Here is a 19,158-nt window from a genome sequence, read left to right on the forward strand (position 1 = left end):
TGTTCCTGCTTTTATCTCAAAGCTTTTGGAGAGCATTCCACTGTAATTATTATATGCTAATTAGCGCAATAACGCTCAGTTCCGCTCATACGGACGCAGAAATGGTCTCTTCAGATTCACTACAGTCTTGTTGCTAAATAATTTCAGGTGAAATGATATAAATTATTGCTATTAATGAGGAATGTTAGTAGTTTTGGTGTTCTTAAATCAGTTGCATAATTCTGGTGTAATTTATAATAAGGTTTCTAAATCATTATTTTATATCATTTTACGTAAAATATAGTAAATTGCATGGAAAGTGTGGATACATGTTGTGGACATGATCAAGTTATAGAAGGCATTGTAAAATTAATTTCACATTTCAAGTAATTAAAAAATGGCAGAAACAATCTTTCTCTATGGAACGGAGTATGCACTGTCTTGAAACCTGACAGCTGATTAAAACTATTCGCTGGACTGGAACCCGAATATAGATCCCTGACTTTCGCGAGCAAATTGCTTAACATTGAGCAATCGAGGTACGTCTCACGACCCACCATCAGAGATTTAGATCTCCTAATACCTCTCCCCCTCTTTCCAGCTTTGGTCCCTTTCACGCAAATAGTTTTAACCTGCTAGCAAGTATCAGAACGGAGCACTGCATCTGCAATTTAAATCGTGTACAAGATACTAGTACGACCAGTTCTAGAGTATTGGTCCAGTGTGAAGTCCTTATCAACAAGCATGGCAAGATACATCGAAAAAATTCGGAGACGCACTGTTACTATTATAACAAGTCGTTATAACCCGTACGAAAGTCTTAACAGAAATGCTGGGGAAAATAGAAAAGCTACAAATAAAGACGACCCTATTGCGTAAATTCAGGTGACAGTATACCGTGAAGATTGTGCGACCACTATGCTGCCACAGTCGGATACATCACCAGAGGATCATGAGAACACGATAAAAGAGATTAGGTTACGTACAGAGGCGTACGAGTATACAGTCATTTTATCCTCGCTTAGTACGTAAATGTAAGGCAAACTAAAATCACATTGTACGATCCACCATGCACTGTGCAGTGTCTTATCAGAATATACAGGGTGAACCAGAACTAAAGCACTCTAACAGCACAGCGTTATTCTTTGCATATTTAAAGTACAAAAATGCCTCCAACAAAATTTCCTCTCAATAAATAATTTTCACCTGTCAATAAGGCTGTCCAGGCAACAGCCTTGCCGCAGTGGATACACCGGTTCCCGTGAGACCACCGAAGTTAAGCGCTGTTGGACGTGGCCGGCAATTGGAGGGTGACCATCCAGCCACCATGCGCTGTTGCCATTTTTTGGGGTGCACTCAGCCTCGTGATGCCAATTGAGGAGCTACTCGACCGAATAGCAGCGGCTTCGGTCAAGAACACCATCATAACGACCGGGAGAGTGGTACGCTGACCCCATGCCCCTCCTATCCGCATCCTCCTCTGAGGATGACACGACGGTCGGATGGTACCGGTAGGTCACTCGTGGCAATAAGGCTGTACAATATGCTGTTTCTTAAACGACACAATCCCACAACTACAGTTATTTTTACCGTTGAACATAAAAACTACTGCGCAGACATGTAGGAAATATTATGAATAGTAATAATGGGCTAACAACAAATGAACCGTCGTAGGACAGAAATAAAAAAACATAACTTATCAGTGTGTAGATGTTAAGAATGTATACTAAACTCAGAATGAATGGCCGGTTGTATTATTTTAACACATTATCAGTTACAGTACGTCCTTCAAAAACATTCGTAGCCTTCAGATCAGATGCTTAAAGTGACATCCCTGCAACTCGAAACATTTAGCGACTTTCTGGATCATGCTTTTCTGAGCTGTTATGTAGTAGTGCTGGGGCAAACAGAGTGGAAGAGTGGTTCTCTGATGGAGCTGGGTGGAGGTGTAGACAATGAAGGCAGCCTAATGTTGTCAAAGTTCTTTATTTTTAACCATAAAAAAACGTAGCACAATATGTCCGCATTAAGCAGGCTACAGGAGACAGGCATTGAACTCTGGACCCAGGTACACCGGAAGGACCCGACACTATAAGCGCTTCTCGAACAGAAAGTGTTCTCAGCACATTCCAATGGCTAGCTGTTGCCGTACCAGGGTGGAGTGACCGCATCTGGTGGCACTGCACCGCAACAGCGCGGAGCAGGGAGCACCTCACTTCGTACCTCGAACCATGAAGCGGCAGCAGGCTCACCGGCAAGTGGTCTCACGGAGACTGTGACAGAGTCAGGGTGACCTGATGGCTAAACTTTCAGGCAGTTCATAACCTGTCCGCAATGATAAGCTGGATCAGAAGAGTGTCGGTGACACCTGGCAGAGTGGCGAGTTTCGATGCTCGGTCCTGCTGTGCCGATGTCCTGCTTGACTGACCCGAGAGTGCGTACACGGCTAAAGAGAGCTCGTTAATATCGAAGACATGTACTACCTCCTACTTCAGTGCCATCGAAACTTCCTGAAGTCTGGTCACTACCCATTGCACTGGATTGCCATCGAAGAATTTGCTGCTATGGCGAAATGCTCCAAATACGACTAGGCCCATACCATTACACTTTGCAGCATAGCTTCATCCACAGTTACAAGAGCAGCGTAGAAGAATACCGTCAGTTCTTCTACATCCATAATTAAATCAAATTAAATGTGCTCCATTAAGTGTGTGCACAGTAAGAAACCCTTGTGATTCAGGTCAGGGTGAATGCAGAGGTCTTAGAACCTCCACGACAGATCCATTTCCTGAAAAAGGTTCTGCTTAAATACTTTCACAAATTTCTTGTAAAATATGCAAGTGTACCAACATGGTGGAACCACTACTTCTGCCGAATATGAAGTGTACTATCTTCCAGTCCGTCAGGCAAACTTTTTGTGAGAAATGCAGGCAACCGGTCCGGGAATGTGTAGAGAACCAAAATACTATTTCCTAATATTCTGGCCCATACACTGATGCCGAAGCGGAACTGATATCCACAGTCAGGTGTGATGTGCGGTTTCGTCTCCCACCATTGCCGGCGTTCGCGTGCTGAACATATCCTCACATGTAAATGCAACTTAATCAGACCACATTACAATTTTTATGAAGTCATCGTTGGCATCCTGTTATTCTTGGAACCATCCACAAAACCGCGTCTGCAGAAAGTGATGTTGAAGATGTTGGTGTAGCGTTAACGAATAGTAGCGCAACACGTCAACGAGCATGCGTTGTGAGACACGCAATTACCTTTCTACGGAACGTGTAGTTCGCTGGACTGTCTAGCTCTTTGAACGGCTTCTTCGCTATCTGAAACACGGTTAGTCCATGGACGATCTCTGTTCAATGATGATGGAAGGAGAAAACTTGTCTTTCGAACGAGAAGATCCAGAGAAAAAAACAACAACACATTTTTGACTGTATGACGTCGATCAGGATGCTTGGTAGCATATTCACAAGCAGCACCTCCAGCCCTATTATCACACGTACCTAGTACGAAAACCATGTCGACGTACTTTTTATTTCCGTAAATCATGCTATTTCCTGTGATCTTTTAAGAGGAACACAAGAAGAAACTATAATATTGCGTACGACGGTGTAATGGAGTATGTTAGCTGGACGTTTCTTTGCTCGCAACTATTCCCTGTCTGTGGAAATGGTCCGTTGTTCCAAACGGGCGTCTATCCTTTTGCACGTCTGGAGCTGTGTATCGCACCGAGACTCGAACCTCGTCTCTTTGCCTCTCGCGGACTTGTCCTTTACTGACGCATCTATCCAAGAGTGACTCATGATGCTACTTCACAGCTTCACGTTCTCCAGTACTTCTCTCCTACTTACCAAACGCTAAGGAAGTTCTCCTGTGTACCTTCCGAGATTAGTGCTCCTCGATGAAAGAATACTGCGCAGATTACGAAATGGATTTGTAAATTGCAAATGTGGTTTGACGTCAGCAGGACATTTGATTAGTGACACACGAAAATTTGTGCCGGAAGGGACTCGAACCAGAATTTCCCGTTTATAGCGAGCAGTCGCCTTAAATATTTCTGCTATTTGTCCATGGCTCCGGAACCGACCCAAATTTCCGTATGTCATGTTGTCTTTATGCACTATGCTCGCATTCTGTGATTCTCATACAGGGAGAAACAAATTTTTATTTACGTATTTTAGTGCGTCGAGACCTATATACGAATTATTTGCACAATTTGTGTGTATATGTGTATATATAGTGAATGTTACATTGCTATGTCTTTCAGACATGCATTCTCCTGTCAGAAGGACGTTGTAATGTAACATACAGACATTGTATAAACGCCGGTATCGTGTAAATCACTATTGTTTCAGAGGCTGATGTTGGTGACATTTTTACATACCGAGTTATCGAATCACCACTTTTTTAAACTAAACTTTAAGCAACGCTGTTAAGATTTTCAGAATGTTTTGGCAATAATTTTGGAGAAACAGAATGATGGTGTGTAATTAATGGTTTACAAATCAGCTCGTGTAGCACACGAGGACCTCGAGCATGAAGTTAACAAGCAGTCGGCTGTGTGGCAACCATGATATCAACGACTAGTCGACTGTGTATAGTTACGAAAAAAGCTATGAAATAATGCCTAGTCACTGAAGAAAACCTAACAACGTCAATATAAATCTGGGAAGAATAAGAAGCGACAACAAAGAAAACTTATTTCAATTAATGGACAAGTTAAGGAACAATAAAAATTCATTTCTACTTCTTGTTCTAACGTAATTGCTAGATAGGGCAACAAATTCGTTGATGTTCAAACTAATGCACACAATATAGTAGACAACTTGATCTAAAAGGAGAATGCAGAAGTTGCATGGTCATTTACAACACAATTTAATTTGTGTGAATCTGACGCCGAGTGTGTACTTTCAAAACGCTTCTGGACTTTTAGCTTGAATTAAAATTTTGAGAAGACAATAAATAGATATTAATAATGAGTAGAAAAGTAGTCTGAACGGCAAAGGTTTAAAGTCCCTTCAGTTTCTCCCGCTCTACTTCGTTCTGACCCAGGAGTTTGGTTTAGCTTCCTGCGCTGACAGGAGAGGCGTTGACTCTGAACGTTCGTGTCGCCGCAGCGGAGACCAAGAGCAATTGCCTTGATTCGTCCGCTGACGGCAGTGCTGCTTGCGGCACGCACTACTTCACTGCGGCTCGTGTGCGGTACGGCGCTCACGCGACACGCGAAGCGATTCAGCTGCCATTCCACGTTGCGTGTACCGTAGCCCCCCCCCCCCCCCCCCAGCCACGCTGCACGCATCACGGGGCTGTTTTAATCCGTGACAAGCACGTAATCCACGCGCACTAAGAACACGAGATATGAGACGTTACAAGATATCCTCAGCACCGCACGGCTCTATGCACCAGTGCATCATAACTCTCTACTCGAGCTTCCACATGCCCCGTACGCTACTTAGTCATCAGCTATGGACTGTGATTTTTATAGGTATCAAACGCCCTTCTTTTCTAATGTGGTTCGTTGTAGCTCACTGTATTGTGAAGTCCCTTTCCGGAGGGTGGTTCTTGTTTATCAAATTTAGGCATCTTTTAATGTTTTTGGAGCCGCTACGAGCTGATCGTCGGGTAGAGCGCTATGAAGCAGAAGCATATTCTGGTTCGCTCATGCAGTGGAAAAGTTGCCGTACCGCTCGAGGGACATCAAGCTAATACCGTGTATTATCGCTTCTAATCTCGATAATGGCCTCAATCCAGCGCGGAGAAGAGTCCACAAATTTCTTGAGTATAACATATCCAACTGATGCTACTCATGAATAAAGAGATCATTTAGAGGTACCATAATGCGAGAATTTTTATTGCTACCTTTTGCCCATAGTTCCATTCATCCCAGTCAATTCCTATGTGATAATACAAATAATTAAACACACAAGTAAATCAGAACACAGTGTTGAAGTGAAATGGCAGGACCATTATTTGTATATTGTGACTGTTTTCGCAGTGAAGTTAGTTGGGCGGTGCATTCAACTTTTTCTACACCGAACTTCAACAAGCTACCCTACGTTGTGTGGCAGTGGGTAATGGAGATTACTCTCATTTCCCGTTATCCCGTTCTTTTTGTTCTGCTTATTTCTTCGTGATCAACTCACGAAAATTTTAATAGTAAACCTCGCTGGAAGCAAATATCTATCTTGCAGCGTCTGCCACTGAAGTTATCTTGCCTAAAATAATATACATAATATCCAAATTTGAGGAAACATGTACGTTTAACATTCAGTAAACAATAAGATTGTACTTTAGTGTATTCATCGTATAACTTACTGAAAGAATAAGCCGGTCGGAATGCCCGAGCGGTTCTAGGCGCTACAGTCTGGAACCGCGCGACCGCTACGGTCGCAGGTTCGAATCCTGCCTCGGGCATGGATGTGTGTAATGTCCTTAGGTTAGTTAGGTTTAAGTAGTTCTAAGTTCTAGGGGACTGATGATCTCAACAGCTAAGTCCCATAGTGCTCAGAGCTATTTCAACCATTTTTGAACTGAAAGAATAATTTTTCGTCTTGTCATTCTGGATGAAATCGGAGAGCCAAGGAAATACGAAGGCGTGCTGAAAAGTAATACCTCCGAAGTTTGTAAGTTAAAACTGCTACAGCTTTGTAAATAAAATAAACGTTATTAATATTCTACGTCTTTATTCCCTACGTCTACATATTCATTTCTCAAAGTAGTCACTCTGGCAGCCAACACATTTCTCCCATTGGAAAGACCAGTCTGTTGATACCGGCACTGCAGAATGTTTTACTTCGTTGATGGAGTCACAATTTTGCCTATCCTTGCACTGTAGTGTGCTACGGTCGGTAGGAAAGAACTAACGGTCAACTGGAACACACTTTATTATAATTAAAGAAAAAACACATTCTTGGCATACACTAGGTTTTAAATACAAGAACAACAAAAAAAACCACAACTACTGTGGTGGCAAACCAAATAAGGAAACAAGACAGCCGGAAGGTGTGGCCGAGTGGTTCTAGGCGCTTGAGTCTGGAACCGCGCGACCGCTATGGTTGCAGGTTCGAATCATACCTCGGGCATGGATGTGTCTGACGTCCTTAGGTTAGTTAGGTTTAAGTAGTTCTAAGTTCTAGGGGACTGATGACCTCAGATGTTAAGTCCCATAGTGCTCAGAGTCATTTGAACCATTTTTGAAACAATACAATGGAAGAAAATACTGACCAAAATCTGCTCTACTAGTTACAAAATACAACGTGCTACTACAATGCTACGGCGAGTGTATACAATGCTACGGCCGGCGTAAGTACTGGCCAGAGCTGTTCCTAGCGGTAGGTAAACACTGCCAGTCTGACTGTCGGGCATGCTTATAAAGCTGGGTCAGTGGAGTGCTACATGAGTCTTAAGAATTCCGATTGATATAACACTGTCACATGTTGTCTGGCTAAGTAGTTCCGTGTTTATTTGGAACGCCTGTTTTATTTATATAGCCAATGGCCTTGTCGCAGTGGTAACACCGGTTGCCGTCAGATCACCAAGTGTTTGTACGTGTGTTAATAATTCAGCAAGGGACTGGATAACAGCATTGCTGGTTCTAAGGACAATTCCAAAAACTTTGTGAGTGCACAAGTGGTGGTTATGGACTTGCTATATTATCCGCAAGACTCTTCGATGGTGACTGTGCACCTGCACAGTCGCAGCAGATGGCTGCTGTCCATCTCTACAAGGACTACATTGGGGCTGCATCTTTGATGGCCCACCAATACTATTATTTCTACAAGGATTACAGTGAGTCTACACCTTTGCTGACTCACCAGTACCATTATTTCTACAAGGACTACAGTGGGTCTGCACCTCTGGTGGCCCACCAATACCATACTCTCTACTAGGACTACAGTGGGTCTACTCTGTGATGACCTACCTACCAATACTCTTCAAAATTTCGACTGACTCTGCTGTGGGTTTGCTCTGCTGTGGACCAATACCTGCCTGCATGTCAAGAGTCAGCACTGGCTTTCCATTGGAAGGACAACACTACTTCTTCAAGACTGCATGGAAATCCACTACTTCCGTGTGCATTTTCTTTTACTACTCAGACTTTGAGAAAAACACTGCAATGTTACTGTGATGAATGATCAGGACTGTCAGAAAATTTTAGCTTTTGACCAACATTGTATCAAGAAGTGTGTGCATTTGATATCTTTCTTACTATAATTATGAAAAAATTTTTCAAATCTGTATTGGCCACTGCCCAAAACAATTTGTAAAATTTTTGTGGGGAGCATGGGGGCTATGTAAGTAGGCTGTTTAGGTTGTTTTATTGGTAACGCCACCTATGTATGAAAATCACTGGCTGTGCTGTGTGCAGTCTGTGGCTGCTTTGCATTGTTGTAATACTCGCCATTGTAGTGTTAGGCAGCTGGCTGTGAACAGTGCGTAGCGTTGCGCAGTTGGAGGTGAGCCGCCAGCAGTGGTGGATAACGGAGAGAGATGGCGGAGTTTTGTAATTTTTCATGAACTGCTATATTTATATATGATGATATCAAGGTAAATACATTGTGATGTGTCGGCAGCTGGGCCAACACCTTGTAGTTCGAGATGGCTGAAAATGCACGCTAGACTAACACAGACGGGCATGAAGTACTGGAACAGGCTACGTAATTAATGCTATGAAGAATAGTACGTAGCTGGATTAATACTTATCTTTAATCAATCATTGTGGTACATAGCTCTTGACGATACACAGGAGACTTTAATTACAATCACTGTAAGGCTAATGGCGCCTTGCTAGTTCGTAGCCATTAACTTAGCTGAAGGCTATTCTGTCTCTCGGCTAATGAGAGAGAAAGGCTTCGTACATCTAGTCGCTAGCTAGGTCGTCCGTACAACTGGGGCGAGTGCTTGTTCGTATTACGAGACCTGCCTTGTGGTGGCGCTAGGTCTGCGATTACACAGTGGCGACACGCGGGTCCGACATGTACTAAATGGACCGCGGCCGATTTAATCTACCACCTAGCAAGTGTGGTGTCTGGCGGTGACACCACACATTGTTTGTTCTCTATTAATATCTTTCATTTGCTAACTATCCCTATCAGTAGTTAGCGCCTTCAGTAGTTTGAATCTTTTATTTAGCTGGCAGTAGTGGCGCTCGCTGGATTGCAGTATCTTGAGTAGCGAAGATTTTTGTGAAGTAAGTGATTTGTGAAAGGTATAGTTTACTGTTAGTCAGGGCCCATTCTTTTGTAGGGATTATTGAAAGTCAGATTGCGTTGCGCTAACAAAATATTGTGTGTCAGGTTAAGCACAGTCATTTGTAATTGTTCAAAGGGGACGTTTCAGTAACACCGGTTGCCGTCAGATCACCAAGGTTAAGCACTTTCGCGCTTGGGTAGCACTTGGATGGGTCACCATCCGGTCTGCCCAGCAGTGTTGGCAAGCGGGGTGCACCCAGCCCTTGTGAGGCAAACTGAGGAGCTACTTGATTGAGAAGTAGTGGCTCCGGTCTCGCAAACTTAGATACGGCCGGGAGTGCAGTGTGCTGACCACATGCCCCTCCATATCCGCAGCCACTGACGCCTGTGCGTTGAGGATGACACGGCGGCCGTTCGTTACCGCTGGGCCTTCATGGCCTGTTCGGATGGAGGACTTTTTTTATCCGCTGGTGATGTTTCTCTCCGCGCTCCTGCAAGGAGGTCGGCAACCCATCTTGCGTGTCTGTTGTGCGGGCCCTCTACCTAATAAGGAGCCGCTATGACATGCACCCCTGATCAATGACAGTGAAACCAAGGCAACGGACTGTTGCAGATATCGTAGCGCTCGCGTTTGGTCTGGCACTGTCGTGGTGAAGGAGAGGATGCTCCACGTGTCGATGAACTCTTCGACTTTCAAACTCGATAACAGCATGCTGTTGCTCACTCCCCAACAGAGTTACGTTACATGCTGCCATGTTACACGCTACAATTCGGAGCCCGCTAGTGGCAGAGGGTTGCAAATATGTAGACACGCAGAATGAAGGTATAGAATGTTAATAACGTTTGTTGTATGTAACAAGCTTTAGGGGTTTTCATGTAAGAAATTCAGAGACTTTACTTTTCAGCACCCCATCGCATTTAGTTCCACTCACATTCTTTTCACAACTTTGGAGTCACGTCAGTGACTATATGTCGTAAAACATGAAGGCTATTCACTTGTGAAAGCAACAGAGTGTACCTCACATCTGTTCCACTCGTTTTAGTCAAGACAATCGCGCCGCCCTTGTAGTACAGACAGCACGCACGCGCACACACACACACACACACACACACACACACACACACACACACACAACCACACACACATACACAGAGGGGCGTCCACACTGCGTATTTTTCAAGTATCACACAGCTGTGTGCATCCTGTAGCACTCCTCTCCCTAAGGAAAAATGGAAACCATCTACACTGTCCACTTAGCTATAGTCAACGGCCATGCCGCGGTGGATACATCGCTTATTTTCAGATCGCCAAAGTTAAGCATCGATGTACACGGCCAGTACTTGGATGGATGCCTGTCCGGATTTTCCGAGCGCTATTGGCAATTATCTTTTTACCTCTAAGGCAGATGGGACAGGAATGGTGTTGTCGTAAAGTCCCTGATCACCAGTCTTTGCGCCAGTGTCCTGGATTAAATTCCCTCCGCTGTATGTCTTAGTGTGAGGGTATATGACGCTGTTGATGGTGATCCTCCTATCGGACAGGGACGTTAAGCTCGGCTGCCATCTTGTCACCTACCTTCATCACCCATCACATCCATGACGCTACCCTGCACAAACACCCGTTACAGTCGCCTACACTTAACCAACACACATCGCTCGCATTTTGCGATTGAAATGTTTCTACCGGTGTGAAGGATACAAAACCGCTTTCCAATCCAGGTGGCTGAGCCTGTCCTTCAGGGTATCCCAGCTAATGGTGCCATACGACTTTACTCAGTTATGGAGGCTGACCCTTGACAATGTAGGGTGTTGTATAATTAATAGAGAAACGTCCGCCCCTGGTAGCTGAGTGGTCAGCGCGGCGGAATGTCGTACCTAACGGCCCGGGTTCGATTCCCGGCTGGGTCGGACATTTTCTCCCCTCAGGGACTGGGTGTTGTGTTGTCCTTATCATCATCATTTCACCCCCATCGACACGCAAGTCGCCGAAGTGGCGTCAACTCGAAAGAATTGCACCATGGTAATGGTCTACCCGACGGGAGGCCCTAGCCAATAGAGAAACCCGACACAGGTAAAAACATACGACAAAGATACAAAGTTTTCCCAGTAAAGATGAATCAATGAACGAGCCGTTTCAAAGGTAATTGTGAATGTTAGTTAGCAGCCACCACTGACCTCATTATGAACTATTGTCCAACTTAGTACAAATGCATTTAAAATATAAACTTTTTGATTAAATCCCCATCTAATTTGGCCGTGTCATTTCAAATGAAACATCAAGACATTTTTCTTAAGCGATCTACGGAAACCACGAAAAACCTAAATTAGGATGACTGGACAGAGCTTTGAATCGCCACTCTCCTGAATGTCAGTGCAGTGTGGTAACCACCGCATCACCTCTCTTGGTTTAAATTTAATGACTCCTTGCACATGAGGAACCACAATGCGCCATTTAAGAATGTGATCACGGAAATCTGCGAACAAACTCTTTACAGTGCCCTTCAAATAGTTCCCACACGGAACGCACTTAGCAGTTTGGAGCATTTTCGTCTTGGAAATCTCCTTCCTCATTAATCGTAGTATCCTAAGAGCCAGGTTAAGAAACGCCAGTACTCATGTCACTAGAGACTGAAAGTATATGTTCACTTGACTCCCTACTACAATGGTGTGCAGAAGTTAGGACGGAAGTTGCTTCAACTTGGTGTGTTATTGCCATGTTAACATAGCTAGATTAAACTTCGACCATACGTAGAATGAACTGCTACTGTATAGCACAGAAGGTAAATGAAAGAAATGTGCAAAGAGGCGAAATGAAATATCTCTTTTACTCAAAGACAATAATTACACTAAACTCACTATGATTCATGACGGTCTCCTAGACATTGCAAAAGCTGAGCGTGGTTGTTGATATTGCGCACGGCAATGCATGCTCCACAGAGTGCTCCCATAGCGTCCAGGATGTTGGTAAGGTGATCTAGTGGTAAGGCGATCCACTACTCCACCAGCACGGTTGACAACTTCTGGATGATCATTGGTACTTTGGACGTGATCCAATAACTCTCCCCATAGCATCCCACATGTTCTCGAAGAGATTAAAGTTGGGGAAACGTGCAGGCCAGTCCATTCGCGAAATATACTCTCGTTCCGAGAGCTCCACCACCTGCGCAGCTAGATGCGTTCGCTCGTTATCATCTGTAAAGCTGAAGTCAGGGCCGAATTCACCGCTGAAAATGCACATGCAGGATTAGTGCAGTATCACAATAACGTTGACCAGTGAATATACCGTGCTCACTGATTGTGGACGACAATATTCCCATACCACATTATGTCTCACCATACCATAACACCTGAACAACAGAAACGATAATTTTCGACAACTTTCCTGAGTGCATTACATTTTCACACCTCTCGTCAACTGAGGATACATAATGCAGGCAAGAATACTGACGAACATGATTAATTTGGTAGTCCAGGTGCTATGGTACACTATTTGCTCAAAAGTATCCGGACACCTGGCTGAAAATGACTTACAATTTCTTGATGCCCTCCATCGGTAATGCTGGAATTTAATATGTTATTGGCCCACCCCTAGTCTTGAAGATAGCTTCCACTCTCGCAGGCATACGTTCAATCAGGTGCTGGAAGGTTTCTTGGGGAATCACAGCCCATTCTTCACGGAGTGCTGCACTGAGGAGAGGTATCGATGTCAGTCGGTGAGGCCTGGCACGAAGACGGCGTTCCAAAACATCCCAGAGGTGTTCTATAGGATTCAGTTCAGGTCTATGTGCAGGCTAGTCCATTACAGGGATGTTATTGTCATGTACCCACTCCGCCACAGGCCGTGCATTATGAAGAGGTGCTCAATCGTGTTGACAGATGCAATCGCCATCCCCGAATTGCTCTTCAACATTGGGAAGCAAGAAGGTGCTTAAAACATCAGTGTAGGCCTGTGCTGTGATAGTGTCACGCGAAACAACAAGGGGTGCAAGGCCCCTCCATGAAAAACACGACCACACCGTAACAGCACCGCCTCAGAATCTTACTGTTGGCAGTACACAGATGACGTTCACCAGGCATTCACCATACCCACACCCTGCCATTGGATAGCCACATTGTGTACCGTGATTCATCACTCCACACTACGTTTTTCCACTGTTCAGTCGTCCAATGTTTACGCTCCTTAGACCAAGCGAGGCGTCGTGCGGCATTTACCGACGTGATTTGCGGCTCATTAGCAGCCGCTAGACCATGAAACCCAAGTTTTCTCACCTCCCGAAAAACTATCGTAGTACTTGCAGTGGACCCCGATGCAGTTCGGAATTCCTGTGTGATGATCTGGATGGATGTCTGTCTATACCACATTACGACTCTCTTCAACTGTTAGCGGTCTCTGTCAGTCAACAGACGAGGTCGGCTTGTATGATTTTGTGCTGCACGCGTCCCGTCACGTTTTCACTTCACTATCACCTCAGAAACAGTGGACTTACGGATGTTTAGGAGTGTGGAAATGTCGTATACAGACCACGTTCGAAGTCCAGGCGTTCCGCGGAGCGCCGCATTCTGCTCTATTGCGATGTCTAATGGCTACTGAGGTCGCTGATACGGAGTAACTGACAGTACGTGGCAGCACAATGCACCTGATATGAAAAACGTGTATTTTTGGGGATGTCCGAATACTTTTGATCACATAGTGTATGTGGAGTCACAATGTTGCAAGGGCGTACAGACCTTCGTATTTGAACACGGTACACTAACACTTAACGTTATTGTGACACAGTACTATTTTTCTGATGTGGCCGTTTTATCTCATCGAGCAAGTGTGATACACGTTGGGGAGACCTATTACAGCACGTCCCCAAGCACCAACGGCCAATCCGCAATTATCAGCTGTCCTGGTGCAGGAACAGAATGCCATACTACAAGAAATCGTTTCCAGCCTTATGGTCAGAAATAGATGAGGCCGTAGAACATGCATTGCCGTCCATGGTGATTAGTCGCCCTATTAAGAAACCATGCTCCAAAGTTTCTAGCGTCCAAGGGAGCATCATAAATTGCTGTAATTTCAGAGCAGCTTTTTTCTTTGTCAAACTGTCATTTCTTTTCGTCCCGTTATGTATTTCTGTCAGTTACCTTCTGGGCTATACTGCAGCAGTTGTTTGGCCGTGGTGATCATATTCCCTATTAACAAAACATATCCCGGAGTTTACAATGTCCAGAGCAGCATCATAAATCGTTGTCACTTCAGTGTTATTTTATCCTTTGCCCGTCCGTTACCTTCTGGACCATAGTCCAGGATTTCTTTCTATATATGGTCCAAGTTTCATGGACCTATATTACTTGGAGGTGACATATCATGAGAATATTACACTACAGGCCATTAAAATTGCTACATCAAGAAGAAATGCAGATGATAAACGGGTATTCATTGGACAAATACACTCCTGGAAATTGAAATAAGAACACCGTGAATTCATTGTCCCAGGAAGGGGAAACTTTATTGACACATTCCTGGGGTCAGATACATCACATGATCACACTGACAGAACCACAGGCACATAGACACAGGCAACAGAGCATGCACAATGTCGGCACTAGTACAGTGTATATCCACCTTTCGCAGCAATGCAGGCTGCTATTCTCCCATGGAGACGATCGTAGAGATGCTGGATGTAGTCCTGTGGAACGGCTCGCCATGCCATTTCCACCTGGCGCCTCAGTTGGACCAGCGTTCTTGCTGGACGTGCAGACCGCGTGAGACGACGCTTCATCCAGTCCCAAAGATGCTCAATGGGGGACAGATCCGGAGATCTTGCTGGCCAGGGTAGTTGACTTACACCTTCTAGAGCACGTTGGGTGGCACGGGATACATGCGGACGTGCATTGTCCTGTTGGAACAGCAAGTTCCCTTGCCGGTCTAGGAATGGTAGAACGATGGGTTCGATGACGGTTTGGATGTACCGTGCACTATTCAGTGTCCCCTCGACGATCACCAGTGGTGTACGGCCAGTGTAGGAGATCGCTCCCCACACCATGATGCCGGGTGTTGGCCCTGTGTGCCTCGGTCGTATGCAGTCCTGATTGTGGCGCTCACCTGCACGGCGCCAAACACGCATACGACCATCATTGGCACCAAGGCAGAAGCGACTCTCATCGCTGAAGACGACACGTCTCCATTCGTCCCTCCATTCACGCCTGTCGCGACACCACTGGAGGCGGGCTGCACGATGTTGGGGCGTGAGCGGAAGACGGCCTAACGGTGTGCGGGACGGTAGCCCAGCTTCATGGAGACGGTTGCGAATGGTCCTCGCCGATACCCCAGGAGCAACAGTGTCCCTAATTTGCTGGGAAGTGGCGGTGCGGTCCCCTACGGCACTGCGTAGGATCCGACGGTCTTGGCGTGCATCCGTGCGTCGCTGCGGTCCGGTCCCAGGTCGACGGGCACGTGCACCTTCCGCCGACCACTGGCGACAACATCGATGTACTGTGGAGACCTCACGCCCCACGTGTTGAGCAATTCGGCGGTACGTCGACCCGGCCTCCCGCATGCCCACTATACGCCCTCGCTCAAAGTCCGTCAACTGCACATACGGTTCACGTCCACGCTGTCGCGGCATGCTACCAGTGTTAAAGACTGCGGTGGAGCTCCGTATGCCACGGCAAACTGGCTGACACTGACGGCGGCGGTGCACAAATGCTGCGCAGCTAGCGCCATTCGACGGCCAACACCGCGGTTCCTGGTGTGTCCGCTGTGCCGTGCGTGTGATCTTTGCTTGTACAGCCCTCTCGCAGTGTCCGGAGCAAGTATGGTGGGTCTGACACACCGGTGTCAATGTGTTCTTTTTTCCATTTCCAGGAGTGTATATTATACTAGAACTGACATGTGAAAATATTTTCACGCTATTTGGGTGCATAGACCCTGAGAAATCAGAACGCAGAGCAACCACCTCTGGCCGTAATAACGGCCTTGATACACCTGAGCATTGAGTCAAACAGAGCTTGGATGGCGTGTACAGGTACAGCTGCCCATGCAGCTTCAACACGATACCACAGTTCATCAAGAGTAGTGACTGGCGTATTGTGACGAGCCAGTTGCTCGGCCACCATTGACCAGACGTTTTCAATTGGTGAGAGATCTGGAGAATGTGCTGGCCAGGGCAGCAGTCGAACATTTTCTGTGTCCAGAAAGGCCCGTACAGGACCTGCAACATGCGTTCGTGCATTATCCTGCTGAAATGTACGGTTTCGCAGGGATCGAATGAAGGGTAGAGCCACGGGCCGTAACACATCTGAAATGTAACGTCCACTGTTCAAAGTGCCGTCAGTGCGAACAAGAGGTGACCGAAACGTGTAACCAATGGCACCCCATACCATAAGGCCGGGTGATACGCCACTATGGTGATGACGAATACACGCTTCCAATGTGCGTTCACCGCAATGACGCCAAACACGGAGGCGACCATCGTGATGCTGTAAACAGAAGCTGGATTCATCCGAAAAAGTTACGTTTTGCCATTCGTGCACCCAGGTTCGTCGTTGAGTACACCATCGCAGGCGCTCCTGTCTGTGATGCAGCGTCAAGTGTAACCGCAGCCATGGTCTTCGAACTGATAGTCCATGTTGCTGCATATGTCGTCGAACTGTTCGTCCCGTTGGTTGTTGTCTTGCAAAATTCCCCATCTGTTGACTCAGGGATCGAGACGTGGCTGCATGAACCGTTACAGCCATGCGGATAAGATGCCTGTCATCTCGGCTGCTAGTAATACGAGGCCGTTGGGATCCAGCTCGGCGTTCCGTATTATCCTCCTGAACCCACCGATTCCACACTCTGCTAACAGGCATTGGATCTCATTGGATCTCGACCAATGCGAGCAGCAATGTCGCGATACGATAAACCGCAATCGCGATAGACTACAGTCCGACCTTTATCAGAGTTGGAAACGTGATGGTACGCATTTCTCATCCTTACACGAGGCATCACAACAGCGTTTCACCAGGCAACGATGGTCAATTGCTGTTTGTGTATGAAAAATTGGTTGGAAACTTTCCTCATGTCAGCACGTTGTAGGGTTCGCCACCGGCGCCAACCTTGTTTGAATGCTCTGAAAAGCTAATCATTTGCATATCACAGCTTCTTCTTCCTGTCGGTTAAATTTCGTGTCTGTATCACGTCATTTTCGTGGTGTAGCAATTTTAATGGCCAGTAGTGTACTTTCGTCCTGAAGTTCTGCATACCATTGTGCTTGCGAAACGGGGAAGGCACATACCAACTTTAATCGATTGGCACGGCGTCTTGCACCCTAAGCAGGCGAGTGTAGGCAACGCCGTGACGCACGCTGAAGTGGACTGACAAGGCAGCCAGTCCACAGTGACGGGTAGCCGATAGAAAGGCACGCGTACACACTCACGCCGACGGGCGTCAATTCTGGAACAGGATAACTATTGAATGGTAGCAAGAAAAGTACGTAGCTGCTTTATACTTAACTTTATTATTTGATGACTACAGCATTCTTCTTGAGACATTTATACTATAACTCTCAAAGTAGGTAAGGCTAATGGCGCCTTGCTAGGTCGTAGCCATGGACTTAGCAGAAGGCTATTCTAACTGGCTCTCGGCAAATGAGAGGAAGGCTTCGTCCGTATGGTCGCTAGCAATCTCCTCGTACAACTGGGGCGAGTGCTATATCGTCTCTCGAGACCTGCCTTGTGGTGGCGCTAGGTCTGCGATCACACAGTGGCGACACGCGGGTCCGACATGTACTAAATGGACCGCGGCCGATTTAAGCTACCACCTAGCAAGTGTGGTGTCTGGCGGTGACACCACATTCCTCTCCCGCAAATCGGCAAACGGTCGTGAGATAAGGCTTCCGCCCGCCGTGGGGAGGATCCCATGTTGACGTATGCGACGAGGTGGGGAGCCTAACAACAGGCGAGGCTGTGCCACCCGCACCCGGCCATTCGGTCCGAGGGGAGCTAGGAAACGCCTGAAAAGCTAGTCCAGGGTGCACGTCAACATGCGGTGTATGCGCCCGTAAAGAAACATGAGGGGCCGAAGTGTCGAACTCCATTGCGTCGGGGGAGCCGACGCGCGATGACGTCATGTGGTCCGGAGCGGTCGGGAGTTCCATGGCGGAGGACAGTTGGTCACGGGAAGCGATCGGCGGCGCGTGACCCTGGGAGGCGCTTGGCGGCTGCAGCGAAGCGTCTAATGCGGGCGGCGCCGGCGGGAGAACAGGCGGCGGCGGCGGCGGCGGCGGCGGCGGCTGCGGCTGCGGCGGCGCGTCGCCATGGGGCAAATGGGAAGGCATCGTCGGTAACACCTGGGGATGAGGCGAGCCAGTAGATGGGTCCCCAGGGCGCTGACCGGACGGCACCGTCGCTGAAAGCAGACGGGGAGCGGCAGAACCCGTGCGACGACAGAGGCGCAGCTGATTGAGATGCCGACGCACCTCACCAGAGGCCCCCAAAACCAAATACATCGCGCGGCCGAGGCAGCGAAGAATGCGCCCTGCGAGCCAACGCCGTGAACCGCGATAGTTGCGATAAAATACAACGTCGCCTGGAGCAAAAGCAGGAGTCTGCCGCTGCACAGGAACCTGATGCGGCGGATGCAGCAAAGACATCAAGGTGCGATGAGGACGACCGTGGAGCAACTCAGCCGGCAAGCGACCATCTCGGGGCTGAGAGCGATACGAAGACAAAAAGAGCAACAATGCGTCCTCCCGAGAATGCGACTCTTTCAATTTCAACATCTGTGACTTGAAAGTCCGGACCAATCGTTCAGCGGCACCGTTGGACTGAGGCGAAAACGGCGCGGATGTCAGATGTTGAATACCATTGGCCTGGCAGAATGACTGAAATTCTGCGGACATGAATTGTGGGCCATTGTCGGAAACAATAGTCTGCGGAAGACCTTCAATGCAAAAGGTAGCAGACAACGCTTGGATGGTGGCGGAGGACGTCGTGGAAGACATCCGGACAACAA

The sequence above is a fragment of the Schistocerca serialis genome, chromosome 4, assembly GCF_023864345.2.
Source record: "Schistocerca serialis cubense isolate TAMUIC-IGC-003099 chromosome 4, iqSchSeri2.2, whole genome shotgun sequence".
NCBI classification, from domain to species: domain Eukaryota; kingdom Metazoa; phylum Arthropoda; class Insecta; order Orthoptera; family Acrididae; genus Schistocerca; species Schistocerca serialis.